This window comes from Lepeophtheirus salmonis, chromosome 13 (genome assembly GCF_016086655.4).
Source record: "Lepeophtheirus salmonis chromosome 13, UVic_Lsal_1.4, whole genome shotgun sequence".
Lineage (NCBI taxonomy): Eukaryota > Metazoa > Arthropoda > Copepoda > Siphonostomatoida > Caligidae > Lepeophtheirus > Lepeophtheirus salmonis.
Window position 1 is genome coordinate 26,236,797 of NC_052143.2, and position 9,930 is coordinate 26,246,726.

The following is a 9,930-nucleotide window of genomic DNA, read 5'->3' on the forward strand; positions in this document are numbered from 1 at the left end:
ATTTCTCACTATAACCATTGTATTAGGTACTCATTACATGTAATTAAATTTACATATAAAAAGGTTTCGGAATTTGAAGATTTGAAAATATAACCATGTAAAAAAAATAGTTACTATAATTTAAATTGTAAATAGGGCCACCGTCATTAGGTTTAGTTAAACCTTTTTTTTTGGGGGGGGGTAATTATTAGGTTTATTAAATAATAACCAATTTTATAAAAAATAATATTACGCTTGAACTGGTTTAAAATCAGAAGATTGAGTGCTTTAGGAACAATACTCCAAAACGCAAGGGTCTTTAAGACAATTTTTGATCAAATTCATCATAAAAAGGAGCTCATAACTAAGAGTTAGATTGAGTTACAGATATTAAATTTAGGTTTTAAGGTTCTCAATAATAGTTTATGTTATAAAGTATAAAAATTATTATATAGAGGCTATTACTTGATATATGGAATAAATAAAATTTGCTGACATAATTTGCCTTTCTGAAATTAGTAATTACATACATATACATGCATATTATAGTGACAAGCCTACATTAAGGACTAATTCATATAAGGGAAAGTTATTTGTCATTAAATAGCACAAAAACCCTATAATAATTGAACAAATAAGTTAAGAATGATGGATAATTTCATTTTTGTAACACTTCATTCATAAATGTTTGTATAGTAATATTACTTTTTATTACATGATGATTTATGAGAAAAAGTTGGTTGCTTTAAAATGCATCGAATAAGGAAACTTTAATACGTTCAATACATGTTTATTAAAAAGTATATTTGTAGTAAAGTGTGAACATGATCATTATCCCAACTAATTTGAGGAAAAAAATGTTTTATAAATGTCTTTAATCTACCATAGGACATGAGTGTTGTTTACTTATGTTTGCATGTAAACAAATTGACAAAAATTGGAGTCATTTTGTTGCAAAATAATACAACTTCCTAAATGATATACTATTACTTAATTTAGATATTACTAAAGCAAGAGAAAAATGTATTTTTCACCTAAGAAATAACAATGTAGTTATACAAATGAAGTTGCTGGAAATGAAGGCGTTTTGTATGTAGCATCGATCACGTATACAAGGTGCATTGTATATAGTACTCCCTGATGTATATCATATTCATATTTTGGTCTAAGAAATAACAATGTTGTCATATTAATGAAGTCTTGCTGGCGTTTTAGATTAAGCATCGATCGTGTTCAAAGGGTATATTGCATAAAGTGCTGCCTAGCGTATATATTAAACATATACACTACAAAGAGGAAAAAATCAGCGTAATATGTACACTTACAGTATATGTAAAGAGTTACAAAAAATATGAAACACTTGTGTGTAAGAAAATATGAAATTTCGCTAATGCTTAGTTCAACTCCTATTAAAAAAGAGAAACAATGTATATAAATTTAAAAAATGATGAATAGGAATTTAAATGAGGTTTGAATACAATCTAAATTACTTTCTGGCTCAAAATATTAAATTAAAAAAAAATGTTAAGCCTTAATTATTTTCTTTTTATTCTTGAGGGGAGAACATCTAAGTATTGAGTATTTACGTGTGATTCTGTTCATGAAAAACGGAGAGTAATAGAGAATTTGTCGGAAGTTTTTTTTCTATATTATTAAAGCAAAATTTGTATAAAATATGGGTATGTTACTCACATAGAGGAAGCTGTTGATTTTTATTCATTCGAAAATTATGAAGAAATACCTTTTCAATTTATTTATGTTGCGCTCCAAAGCTAAAAACTGTCATATTACCTAGCGGATAATATATATTTCTTAGTTTGCTCATATCCTTTTGTCAATAATTAACAAATTAAATGTATCTAAATCTTTATTAGCCTTTGAAATTAAATAATTGGAATAATGAATGTGGATCTAATATTTTATTGTTCAGAAAAATATGATCTTAATGATTAATCCTTCAATTAAAAACGTTAAATTTATCAAAAAGAGTAATTTAAACCATTTTATTGCTGTTTTCTATAGGATACTAGCTTTAATGACATAACATACTCGATAGAAAGGTATAACAGTAATAATTATTTAGCAATAAGAAAATGCAATTTAATTGAAGTAAAGTTTTTAAATTAAATATATTTATTTATTGGTCATGCGTAGACTAAAAATATAGTGAGGAAAATGGGTTTTAAACTAAAAAAAGTAATTTCTGTTGACAGTGCTATTTAAGTAATATCAATTATTTTATTACACACAAAGGAATGCCCTCTGTACAAGGCATGCATTAATGTCTGATTTATATATATGCTAGTGGTAGTACCTGGCATTGCCCCAAGTCATAAGGGGTTGCCTAACAGAAATATTTGCTTTAGAAATATTACAAAGAAATCCTCAGTGTTATTCTCGGTAGGACACTTACATGCAGCGAGTCGATACTTGTACTCTCCTCCATAATGAACGAATAAATATAACAGGTTGATATTTTGTTTTAATATGATATGATGAGTACTTTAGTCTCTAGAGCGTTCCCTGGGGGTGTTTGATCTACACACACTCTTTGATAAACCTTATCTAAAATCAGATTCCTTATTTTTTATTATATATGTTTTTTCTTCTTCTTTTTTTAATTAGGTAATTGTTAAAAATTGCTAACAGAAAAACAGACACATTGATTAACTTAGCTTTGTCAATATTTATAAATATAAATTGTTAAGTTCGAATGTATCCTCACCAAAAACAATGGTTCAACTATACCATTCGTTGCATTAATAAAACAGATAAAAACAAAATAAAATTTGACCATCTCTCAATAATTAGTGAATTTACACTAAACAAATAGAAGGTTTCCATGAACTTATAGAAAAATATCAATAGAAGCAATTAAATGTGAAAAATTATTTTATAGTTTCATTTATTTGAACAAATAAAATTATTCTCCAAAGCCCATAGATCTACCACTTTAATTTTTTTTTAGAGAAGTGAGCTATTTATTTTATCCTGTTTTGACAACCGTTCTATCCTAATCTATGATTTTTGAGATATTTAAGGTAAAAAAATATTATCAAAGTCTGAAATACTTTTTTATACAGAAAATAAATAATTGCTTAAAGTATTTTTATTTTTTTCGTAATTCAAAAGCTATCAAATGATGTATTACCATATTTATCCATTTGCTGAGTGTTTTACAAACTACAATCCAAAATTTCAAGAATCTTCAAGACGGTTTATGATTAGAATTTATAATGTTAAGGAGCTACTAGCTCAGAGTTGATTTGAGTTTCAGATCTGAAATTTCATTTTTGCGTTTCAAATCAGATGAAAAAGATATAAAGGGTAATCTTTCTTTAGAATGGACCATATACTGTCTTAATCCAAGTTTCTTAATTTATAACCATTCTAAATTTGAAAACTGGATGAGGCTGCTTGATGCAGTGTCACTCTTATAATAGGTGGCCGATAACATAGATTGACGGCAATATCGAAAATTGGGAATTTTTCAAAATGCCCGGCCAATGTAAAAAATGCGAAATAGAGTGAACAATCTGCAAATTGCTCGGGAAATCTATAAAATTTCCAATAGAATGGTAATTTTAAGTTCATTTACATTGTCAGTTAAAGTAATTGTGGGTAATTTTATTGTTAAACAATTCATTGCAAGCCATTTAATAATTAACGATTTTATTATGATTCTATTTCATTTCAGGCAATTTGATTGAAATTTACATTGTATTCGGACAATCAAACTATTGTATGATAAGAAATTGTCAGGAGAGACCCCATTTTATCTTGCAAAATATACCTCGCACAACAGGTTATGCTCAAGGAAGCGACAGTTGTTGATTTAGACAATTTAGACAAGCGGTCCACATGAATAAACTGTGGCACAGAGTGTATTTTAGTGTATTAGAAGGGGTACTTAATACTGAGGATTGTGGCAACGATATGTTTTGATCTCCCCTGGGGATCAGCTGTACGTCTGTAGAGCCTGTTGGCCAAGTTATATTTTGCAAAATGAAATGGGGTCTCTCGTGACAATTTCTTATCATACAATAGTTTGATTGTCGGAATACAATATAAATTTCAATCAATATGCACACGATTATCAAATTGATTCTAATGAAATTTTATCACAATCGAATCCTTAATGATCAAATTGCTTGCAATGAATTGTTTAAAATCAAATTGCCCAAAATAACTTTACCTGACAATATAAATGAACGTAAAATGACCACTCTATTGGAAATTTTATAGATTTCCCACTACATCGGGCGTTATGTACATTTTCCAGGCATTTTGCGAAATGCCTTATTTTCAAATTGCCCGTAAGAAATATATATATATGTTTTCTACTAATTACAACTTGAAAACTAAAAAGTTATTGCATAAACTGAAACTTAAAAGTATTTCTTAAGACTTTATTATTTTTTTTCGAATGTTACACCTTTGTTTTTGCTTCCAACTTTTGTAAAAGTATATAAAACTTTACTTTATAGAATAACAAAGAAGATAAATAAATATAGTTTTTAAGTTGATCAAGCTTTAGCACAAAATAAATGTAATATAAGAATATTATACTTTATCTTAAAACAACTAACTTTTTTATAATTTATAAAGTGTAAATTGGTTACAATTGATTTTACAACCTATGTACTTTTAAAGTTTTAAATATAATTAAAATTCATGGGCAAGTGGATATAATTTTGATGGAATTATTATTTTTGTTTAATTCAAACAAAATAAGATATTTTTTCATATCAGGGGGAAAATACATTTTTTTATTTAAAGGTTGATTCACGGAGGGAAAAAAATCAATAAATGACCATTCAGATTTCAAATGAATTTGATGTAAAGTTTGACATCGTCTGCTTTATTGACATGTCTAAATAATATATACTTATCTAGTAAGGATTGTATTTTGTTGTAAAATAGAATTCCCTAAACATTTAAAGTTTTAGATGTTCACAGAATAAATATTGGAAATATATATAAATCTCTAAAATGGCTCATATATTTCATGCTTATTAATCAAAAAAATAAAACAAAAAAACTGGGAAAAATATTTTTCTGCGCCACAAAAATCTTATACAAATCCCATTTCTTTAAAAACTTATATAATATAAAAATAAAATACAGAAAATTTCCATAAAAACAACGTCCAACGACTATTTTAAAAGTATGTTTATAACATTATCCATATTGTCTATATTACATCTCCTTCCGTAAATCATTTTCTTTATCTATGTGATTGTATCGTTAATTTTTATTGTATTTTTCCATTTCTTATAACTTTTGTTAATATTTTCTCATTCGCTATCAATTTTTGTAAAACTTTGTGCTTGCCACCCTTCAGAACCATTTTGTGTAAATAAGACCTAATTCACCGCAATTTTTCCAAGTAAAAATGAAATGGGGTATAGGATCAAAAGTCTTAGCATTTTCAATATGTAGGGAAATTGTACTGGGGTCATTTTTTTTCATCCTCCATATATATCCCTTAATCAAACCTTTTTGTGCGTTGTTTGAGGTACAACTTTTTAAAATCTGTTTGATGGTATACAAGCGAATATTTTGTATATTAGGTTAAGTACAAAATTCTGAGCGTTTTTTCGCTTTATTTTGACAATATAATTAACATAGATAGAATTATCTAATTTAGATGCTTCCAAACAGTTTTTTTTGTCTAATTTTAAGTTCCAGGCCAATAGAATAAGTGCTCACATGCTGGTCCAACCCGACGATTTACATTATTTTATCGACATTTTTGACTTCTATATTATCAGAATGGAGTCGTTAGAACCACTGCATTACAGCTGCATTCGGTACTGTATTAGGTCCAGAAACATCACAAATTGTGTTGGACTTCTGCTCTGCCTTTGTGACCTTAGTCGTAGTGATACTGAAAAATGTATCGTGTTTTCTCTTTTTTTACTTCCAATTTGGAACTCTGTAGCACACAACTGGCTTCACCAAACGGAAAACTGTAAATGAACTTGTTTTAGTTTACACTTAACCTTTAAGCTACTTTTGATGCAATTGTGAGATATAGTTCATTAAAAAACCTGTTGAAAAACTCTAGGGACTTTTACTCAATAATATATATACAAAATTATGAAGGTTCACTGATCTCCGGGTTTTTATGTATCACTCATCATTTCCATTGTTCCAGATATTATGCAACAATCCATCAACTATAAAGTCTGGAAGGGACCTCCTTTTAGAACTTCTTCATAAAACCAAAAGGGATTTGGTGCTAGAATCTCAAAGTATCGCTTATAAAATTCAAAACAAAACCTCAAAGGTAATTCTGTTTTTTGTTTTTTGGAATGACTGTTTATTGCTTCTAATATTTTGTTTTCTGACAAATGATCCTCAATCAGGTTAAGGGCTTGCCTAAGAACTTTTTTGGTCTCGTCATTTCTCTCAATCCTAGGACAGTATGTAAAATTTGCAGTATTAAATGTGCATATTTTATAGATTTATTGAGTATTACAAACGATGCAGAGCGACAACTGTCCATTGTACCTAGCTATTACACTATTTACTTCCAGTATATGTTCATCCAAAAGTGTACATCGTTAATATTTTTTCGGCACTTCTGTTCTAGTGAAATTCAGCAAAGGACATTGTACTTCTTATTATTTTTGCTACATTCTCATATTGTAAATTTACCATTTACCTTGCATCTTCAGTATCCTTAAGTAAACTGATTCTTGAAAGTTCATTGAATTTTTACTTCCTTCCATTCTTTTCCATAAAGGGGGGTTCACTGAATTGCTTACGTACGCATAATTTCTCCTTTTTTTATTATTATCATTCAGTCCATATTTACTTCCTTTTTGAGAACCTTTCTCCTAACCCCTCCTTATTTAATAGTTTCAAGTTTTTTTTTTTTTTGATTTCTTCTTCTTCAAGCAAAAAACGTATGGAAATTAGAAAAAAAGACATTGTGATGAAATTGGATTGGAAATGTTATAACAGTTTAATATTCAAGTTAGTGTTACTAACTTACAAGTTTGAACCATATCAGTATAAAGCAATTAAATGAAGTTACATTTACGAAATATAAAAAACATAGAAGAGATACAAAACATTACTCATGACTCCATTTGTTTTAAATTTTTTATAATTTTTTACCGAGAATCAACCAATTTTTCGTTGCTCTTCGATACAAATATCCAGGGAAAACTATAATATAGAGAAAGTTCATTCATATTCAGGAAATACATAGGTCAACATTAACCATCCCCTTTAGAATTTTTATGTGACTAAAAAAATCTTTCATTTCAACAGATTATGACATTGGGTAGTGATTTAATTAATTATTAGACCAACTGACTTTATAATTGTAAACATATATTCATGAGTAACGTTCGTTTGCCTTTTTAAAAACAAAATGGAGGAAATAAATATTTTTAATCATTAAAAACATATAAATCCTTGTTTTTCCATGTTACTGATCAGAAATTCAACGATTTTATAACTTTAAAAAAATTACTGTTCTTTCAAATATATTTTGATATAATTAGAACACGGAAAATATCCCTTTTTTCCGTAAGAAAACTTTTTTTTTAATAATTTACTATTAAATAAAACACGTACGGTTTATAATAATACAACTAATGAATATAGTTGATAATATTGTAGAGAAAAACGCGTGCAAGGAGAAGGGGGAAAAATACATATGGTATCATTGTTTAAAATACTGATGTGATTATCATCTCCCTGCTTTATTATGATTTTTGAGGGTATGACGAATGTATTTATTAGCAAAATGTTTAATGAAGATATACTACGTATAATTGACTTCGACGTTTTTTATCCGTTACAGTAGATTTGAAAACGTCACACTCCATGAAATTGTAATTCATTATGAACCTTATTCTCAGAATAATAGCTAATGAAACGACAAAATAGAGTATTTGAAATATATTTGAAGCTCAAAGTTTAAAAAAGAAGGCTTTAATTAAATATAATCTACATACTAAAAAATAAACCATTAACATTTAAGTTAAATATACAAAATTAAACAATTAAAATCATATAACTATTAATAATAATAAATTATAAATACAGAATATTGAAATAATAGATTGATCCAGATAATTTTTTCTTGTTCTAACATCGGAATTCAGTTAAATATGTCATAACTTTAGGTTGCAATACACAAGCGAGACGTGGAGTTTAATCAAAAAGATAATCACCCCTCTTCTTCATGTGGAAGTTGCTATATACAATTGTGCACAGGATAGATATATCTCTACAGATGAGATCTAACTAATTATTAATAATAAAGTAAATGTCAAAATCATAAAATTAGACAATAAATATACTAATAAAAACATGTTACAAATAAATCCATCTTAAAGATTTAGAGCAAAAGCTAATTATGTAGTAATGTCCGGCGATATTACTCCTTATCAAGAGCATCAAAAAAGATATCTTCCCCGTTATTTATGCTTATATAACAACATACTATTATCATTGTTAATTATAATGCAACACCCAATGTAACTACCCTCGTTGTTGTGACCATTTGAACAGTTGTTTTTGCATTTTATGGGTTTTCTGAACACCATTTCTTGGAGCCCATCAACCATAGCTAAGCCTTAAGTGATAAAAAAGTAATATTTATTGACTATGTAATATTGGAAAACCTAATTATCATACCCAAGTCTTAAAGCGAAGTAAGTAGTCTCAGATAAACTAGTTGCAAACCATCCAAAGCTACTACCCCCGTTGTTGTGACCATTTAAGCAGTTGTTTTTGCCCTTTACTGAGTTGTGTATTATAATTCTTGATATGTTTATCTAAAATAGAATCATATTTTATGGTTAGATTTAAAAAAAAATTGAATACCTACTGTGAGATAGTACAAAATTCAGAGTTCCATTTCGATATTCGTAAATACTTTTTACTGATAACTTGATCGTCATTTGGTGTGGATGACTGAAAACATTTTTATATGTATTTCTATAAATGACATCAGTAACAACATCCTCCATTAATTTAATGATGGTTCCTCGGGAAGGGATATGTTTACCCTTGTATTTCTCCATAAATTTTTTGAACGTAGATGATTAGCAATGGATAAAGTTATATTACATGCAATAAGCATCGTTGTGAGATCAAAGTTAAAGTCTGACTTGATGTATTCATCGTTAAATTGATTTTATAGATGAATATCCATACTCTTGTTATGAGATGAGGATAATGAGTGGCGTGTAATTCTAGACAGGGGACTAAAGGTACATTTATATCGACAAATCCGACAAACCATCTGTTTCTCATCCGGTAAGTATTTTCCAAATTCCTAGGCCTCCATTTTCAGAAATCCAGACAGAAGGCGACGTTATTTTAGGCATTTTATTCAGTTTTTTATCGACTATCCCCATCTAATATTATTATATTAATATTGAATAATAAAGGCGGGAATGATAAAGTTCATGATTGATAGAAGAAGATGTATATTATTTAATCAATGATGCCGTAAGTATTTCTTCTCTTCTCCTCGCACGCTTTTCTATTCTTACCAAAATTATCACCCTTACTAATGAATAAATGCTCTACAAATATCTAATATGTGTATTACTGAATAAAATTTATACAAATAGAGTAAAGTTTATCAGTTCGACGTGCAAGTATTATTCACCTGTATTTTAGAACTGCGTGGATACTTGATCATAAAAATAAAAATAAAATAGAGCGTGCACGTCATATTAAAAAGGGAATATAAAGTTGTATAAAAATGGTATGTAAAAATCTTGCAGATGTTTAGGTCAACTAATGCAACTCTATACTATATTAGGTAAGGGCGCATTATTCAGAACGAGTGTGTGAAGCTAAAGATCACATTAAAAAAGAAAGAAAAAAAGGAAGTACATCATATTAAATAAAAAATAATGAACATGACTTTAGATAAAGTTTAGGAATGAGTGCGTGTAGGAAAATCTTAGCCAG

At 28.2% G+C, this 9,930-nt stretch overlaps 1 long non-coding RNA gene across 1 annotated transcript; it reads right to left on the reverse strand.

The window, feature by feature from the left end:
- Window positions 1–8,499: 8,499 nt before the first annotated feature.
- On the reverse strand, window positions 8,500–9,514 carry LOC139907023 (uncharacterized). Its single transcript, XR_011783323.1, has 3 exons — window positions 8,834–9,514; window positions 8,641–8,780; window positions 8,500–8,578 (listed from the first exon to the last, which is right to left on the reverse strand). It is a non-coding gene; the product is annotated as an uncharacterized lncRNA (long non-coding RNA).
- Between the last annotated feature and the right edge of the window lie 416 nt (window positions 9,515–9,930).